This window comes from Aegilops tauschii, chromosome 6 (genome assembly GCF_002575655.3).
Source record: "Aegilops tauschii subsp. strangulata cultivar AL8/78 chromosome 6, Aet v6.0, whole genome shotgun sequence".
Classification (NCBI taxonomy): domain Eukaryota; kingdom Viridiplantae; phylum Streptophyta; class Magnoliopsida; order Poales; family Poaceae; genus Aegilops; species Aegilops tauschii.
This window is the reverse complement of record NC_053040.3, coordinates 115,275,316-115,281,861: the sequence shown is the minus strand read 5'-3', so window position 1 is coordinate 115,281,861 and position 6,546 is coordinate 115,275,316.

The window sequence follows — 6,546 nt, the reverse complement described above, 5'->3', positions numbered from 1 at the left end:
TTGGGCATCAAGATCTATAGAGATAGATCAAGACGCCTGATGATACTTTCAAAGAACGCACACCTTGACATGATTTTGAAAGAGTTCAAAATAGATCAGCAAAGAAGGAGTTCTTGGCTGTGTTACAAGGTGTGAGCATTGAGTAAGACTCAAGACCTGACCACAGCAGAAGAGAGAGAAAGGACGAAGGTCGTCCCCTATGCTTTAGACGTAGGCTCTACAGTATGCTATGATGTGTACCGCACATGAAGTGTGCCTTGCCATGAGTTGGTCAAGGGGTACAATAGTGATCCGGGAATGGATCACATGACAGCGGTTGAACTTATCCTTAGTATCTAGTGGTCTAAGGAATTTTCTCGATTATGGAGGTGAAAAGGAGTTCGTCGTAAAGGGTTACGTCGATGCGAACTTTGACACTAATCCGGATGACTCTGAGTAGTAAACCGGATTCGTATAGTAGAGCAATCATTTGAAATGGCTCCAAATAGCGCGTGGTAGCATCCACAAGATGACATAGATATTCGTAAAGCACACACGGATCTGAAAGGTTCAGACCCGTTGACTAAATAACCTCTCTCACAAGCATAACATGATCAAACCAGAACTCATTGAGTGTTAATCACATAGAGATGTGAACTAGATTGATGACTCTAGTAAACTCTTTGGGTGTTGGTCACATGGTGATGTGACCTGTCAGTGTTAATCACATGGTGATGTGAACTAGATTATTGACTCTAGTGCAAGTGGGAGACTGTTGGAAATATGCCCTAGAGGCAATAATAAATAGGTTATTATTATATTTCCTTGTTCATGATAATCGTTTATTATCCATGCTAGAATTGTATTGATAGGAAACTCAGATACATGTGTGGATACATAGACAACACCATGTCCCTAGTAAGCCTCTAGTTGACTAGCTCGTTGATCAATAGATGGTTACGGTTTCCTGACCATGGACATTGGATGTCGTTGATAACGGGATCACATCATTAGGAGAATGATGTGATGGACAAGACCCAATCCTAAGCCTAGCACAAGATCGTGTAGTTCGTTTGCTCAGAGCTTTTCTAATGTCAAGTATCACTTCCTTAGACCATGAGATTGTGCAACTCCCGGATACCGTAGGAATGCTTTGGGTGTGCCAAACGTCACAACGTAACTGGGTGGCTATAAAGGTGCACTACGGGTATCTCCGAAAGTGTCTGTTGGGTTGGCACGAATCGAGACTGGGATTTGTCACTCCGTGTAAACGGAGAGGTATCTCTGGGCCCACTCGGTAGGACATCATCATAATGTGCACAATGTGACCAAGGAGTTGATCATGGGATGATGTGAGTTACGGAACGAGTAAAGAGACTTGCAGGTAACGAGATTGAACAAGGTATAGGGATACCGACAATCGAATCTCGGGCAAGTAACATACCGTTGGACAAAGGGAATTGTATACGGGATTGATTGAATCCCCGACATCGTGGTTCATCCGATGAGATCATCGTGGAACATGTGGGAGCCAACATGGGTATCCAGATCCCGCTGTTGGTTATTGACCGGAGAACGTCTCGGTCATGTCTGCATGGTTCCCGAACCCGTAGGGTCTACACGCTTAAGGTTCGATGACGCTAGGGTTATAGGGAAAGTATGTACGTGGTTACCGAATGTTGTTCGGAGTCCCGGATGAGATCCCGGACGTCATGAGGAGTTCCGGAATGGTCCGGAGGTAAATATTTATATATGGGAAGTCCTGTTTTGGTCACCGGAAAAGTTTCGGGTGAAATCGGTAATGTACCGGGACCACCGGGAGGGTCCCGGGGGTCCACCAAGTGGGGCCACCAGCCCCAGAAGGCTGCGTGGGCCAAGTGTGGGAGGGGACCAGCCCCAGGTGGGCTGGTGCGCCCCCCCACCAAGGCCCAAGGCGCATGGGAGAGTGGGAGGGGGCAAACCCTAGGTCCAGATGGGCCTTAGGGCCCATCTAGTGGGGCGCCCCCCCTCTCCTCCCCTTGGCCGCCCCCCTTGATGGGATCTAGGGCTGGCCGCCTCCTCTTGGGGGTGGAAACCCTAAGGGGGGCGCAGCCCCCTCCCCCCCTATATATAGTTGAGGTTTGGGCTGCCCAAGACACACGAGAAAGTCTCCTTTTGGCGCAGCCCTTCCCCTCTCCCTCCTCCTCCTCTCCCGCGGTGCTTGGTGAAGCCCTGCGGGATTGCCACGCTCCTCCACCACCACCACGCCGTCGTGCTGCTGCTGGATGGAGTCTTCCCCAACCTCTCCCTCTCTCCTTGCTGGATCAAGGCGTGGGAGACGTCACCGGGCTGCACGTGTGTTGAACGCGGAGGCACCGTTCTTTCGGTGCTTAGATCGGAATCAACCGCGATCTGAATCGCTACGAGTACGACTCCCTCATCCGCGTTCTTGCAACGCTTCCGCATCACGATCTACAAGGGTATGTAGATGCACTCCCCTTCCCCTCGTTGCTAGATTACTCCATAGATTGATCTTGGTGATGCGTAGAAAATTTTGAATTTCTGCTACGTTCCTCAACAGAGTATTACCGAGAGGGCCCAGAGATACCTCTCCGATACATGGAGTGACAAATCCTAATCTCGATCTATGCCAACTCAACAAGTACCATCGGAGACACCTGTAGAGCACCTTTATGATCACCCAGTTACGTTGTGACGTTTGGTAGCACACAAAGTGTTCCTCCAGTATTCGGGAGTTGCATAATCTCATAGTCATAGGAACATGTATAAGTCATGAAGAAAGCTATAGCAATAAACTAAAACGATCAAGTGCTAAGCTAATGGAATGGGTCAAGTCAATCACATCATTCTCATAATGATGTGATCCCGTTTATCAAATCACAACTCATGTCTATGGTTAGGAAACTTAACCATCTTTGATCAATGAGCTAGTCAAGTAGAGGCATGCTAGTGACACTCTGTTTGTCTATGTATTCACACATGTATTATGTTTCCGGTTAATACAATTCTAGCATGAATAATAAACATTTATCATGAAATAAGGAAATAAATAATAACTTTATTATTGCCTCCAGGGCATATTTCCTTCAGTCTCCCACTTGCACTAGAGTCAATAATCTAGTTCACATCGCCATGTGATTTAACATCAATAGTTCACATCTTTATGTGGCTAACACCCATAGTTCACATCGACATGTGACCAACACCCAAAGGGTTTACTAGATTCAGTAATCTAGTTCACATCGCTATGTGATTAACACCCAAAGAGTACTAAGGTGTGATCATGTTTTGCTTGTGAGATAATTTTAGTCAACGGGTCTGTCACATTCAGATCCGTAAGTATTTTGCAAATTTCTATGTCTACAATGCTCTGTACGGAGCTACTCTAGCTAATAGCTCCCACTTTCAATATGTATCTGGATCGAGACTTAGAGTCATCCAGATCGGTGTAAAAGCTTGCGTCGACGTAACTCTTTACGACGAACTCTTTATCACCTCCATAACCGAGAAATATATCCTTATTCCACTAAGGATAATTTTGACCGCAGTCCAGTGATCTACTCCTAGATCACTATTGTACCCTCTTGCCAAACTCATGGTGAGGTACACAATATGTCTGGTACACAGCATAGCATACTTTATAGAACCTATGACTGAGGCATACAGAATGACTTTCATTCTCTTTTCTATTCTCTGTCGTGGTCGGTTTTTGAGTCTTTACTCAACTTTACACCTTGCATCACAGTCAAGAACTCCTTCTTTGACTGTTCCATTTTGAACTACTTCAAAACTTGTCAAGGTATGTACTCATTGGAAAAACTTATCAAGCATCTTGATCTATCTTTATAGATCTTGATGCTCAACATGTAAGCAGCTTCACCGAGGTCTTTCTTTGAAAAACTCCTTTCAAACACTCCTTTATGCTTTTCAGAAAAATTCTACATTATTTCCGATCAACAATATGTCATTCACATATATTTATCAGAAATGTTGTAGTGCTCGCACTCACTTTCTTGTAAATACAGGCTTCACCGCAAGTCTCTTATCAAAGTGTATATTCCAACTCCGAGATGCTTGCACCAATCCATAGATGGATCGCTGGAGCTTGCACATTTTGTTAGCACCTTTAGGATCGACAAAACCTTCTGGTTGCATCATATACAACTCTTCTTTAAGAAATCCATTAAGGAATGTAGTTTTGACATCCATTTGCCAGATTTCATAAAATGTGGCGATTTGCTAACATGATTCGGATAGACTTAAGCATCGCTACGAGTGAGAAAATCTCATCGTAGTCAACACCTTGAACTTTGTTAAAACCTTTTTCAACAAGTCTAGCTTTGTAGATAGTAACACTACTATCAGCGTCCGTCTTCCTCTTGAAGATCCATTTATTTTCTATGGCTTGCCGATCATCGGGCAAGTCAACCAAAGTCCACACTTTGTTCTCATACATGGATCCCATCTCAGATTTCATGGCCTCAAGCCATTTCGCGGAATCTGGGCTCATCATCGCTTCCTCATAGTTTGTAGGTTCATCATGGCCAAGTAACATGACCTCTAGAACAGGATTACCGTACCACTCTAGTGCGGATCTCACTCTTGTTGACCAACGAGGTTTGGTAGTAACTTGATATGAAGTTACATGATCATCATCATTATCTTCCTCACAAATTGGTGTAGGAGTCACAGGAACAGATTTCTGTGATGAACTACTTTCCAATAAGGGAACAGGTACAGTTACCTCATCAAGTTCTACTTTCCTCCCACTCACTTCTTTCGAGAGAAACTCCTTCTCTAGAAAGGATCCATTCTTAGCAACGAATATCTTGCCTTCGGATCTGTGATAGAAGGTGTACCCAACAGTTTCCTTTGGGTATCCTATGAAGACGCACTTCTCCGATTTGGGTTCGAGCTTATCAGGTTGAAGCTTTTTCACATAAGCATCGCGGCCCCAAACTTTAAGAAACGACAACTTTGGTTTCTTGCCAAATCATAGTTCATAAGGTGTCATCTCAACGGATTTAGATGGTGCCCTATTTAATGTGAATGCAGTTGTCTCTAATGCATAACCCCAAAACGATAGTGGTAAATCGGTAAGAGACATCATAGATCGCACGATATCCAGTAAAGTACGATTACGACGTTTGGATACACCATTACGCTGTGGTGTGCCGGGTGGCGTGAGTTGCGAAACTATTCCGCATTGTTTCAAATGAAAACCAAACTCGTAACTCAAATATTCTCCTCCACGATCAGATTGTAGAAACTTTATTTTCTTGTTATGATGATTTTCTACTTCACTCTGAAATTCTTTGAACTTTTCAAATGTTTCAGACTTATGTTTCATTAAGTAGATATACCCATATCTGCGCAAATCATCTATGAAGGTCAGAAAATAACGATACCCGCCACGAGCCTCAATATTCATCGGACCATATACATCAGTATGTATGATTTCCAACAAATCTGTTGCTCGCTCCATAGTTCCGGAGAACGGCGTTTTTAGTCATCTTGCCCAAGAGGCATGGTTCGCAAGCATCAAGTGATTCATAATCAAGTGATTCCAAAAGCCCATCAGCATGGAGTTTCTTCATGCTCTTTACACCAATATGACCTAAACGGCAGTGCCACAAATAAGTTGTGCTATCATTATTAACTTTGCATCTTTTGACTTCAATATTATGAATATGTGTATCACTACGATCGAGATCCAATGAACCATTTTCATTGGGTGTATAACCATAGAAGGTTTTATTCATGTAAACAGAACAATAATTATTCTCTAACTTAAATGAATAACCGTATTGCAATAAACATGATCAAATCATATTCATGCTCAACGCAAACACCAAATAACACTTATTTAGGTTCAACACTAATCCCGAAAGTATAGGGAGTGAGCGATGATGATCATATCAATCTTGGAACCACTTCCAACACACATCGTCACTTCATCCTTAACTAGTCTCTGTTCATTTTTGCAACTCCTGTTTCAAGTTACTACTCTTAGCAAGTAAACCAGTATCAAATACTGAGGGGTCGCTATAAACACTAGTAAAGTACACATCAATAACATGTATATCAAATATACTTTTGTTCATTTTGCCATCCTTCTTATCCGCCAATTATTTGGGGTAGTTCCGCTTCCAGTGACCAGCCCTTTTGCAGTAGAAACACTCAGTTTCAGGCTTGGGTCTAGCTTTGGGCTTCTTCACTGGAGTAGCAACTTGCTTGTCGTTCTTTTGAAGTTCCCCTTCTTCCCTTTGCCCTTTTCTTGAAACTAGTGGTCTTGTCAACCATCAACACTTGATGCTTTTCTTGATTTCTACCTTCGGTGATTTTAGCATCACGAAGAGCTTTGGGAATCGTTTCTATTATCCCTTGCATATTATAGTTCATCACGAAGTTATATTAACTTGGTGATAGTGACTAGAGAACTCTATCAATCACTATCTTATCTGGAAGATTAACTCCCACTTGATTCAAGTGATTGTAGTACTCAGACATTCTGAGCACATGCTCACTAGCTGAGCAATTCTCCTCCACCTTGTGGGCAAAGTACTT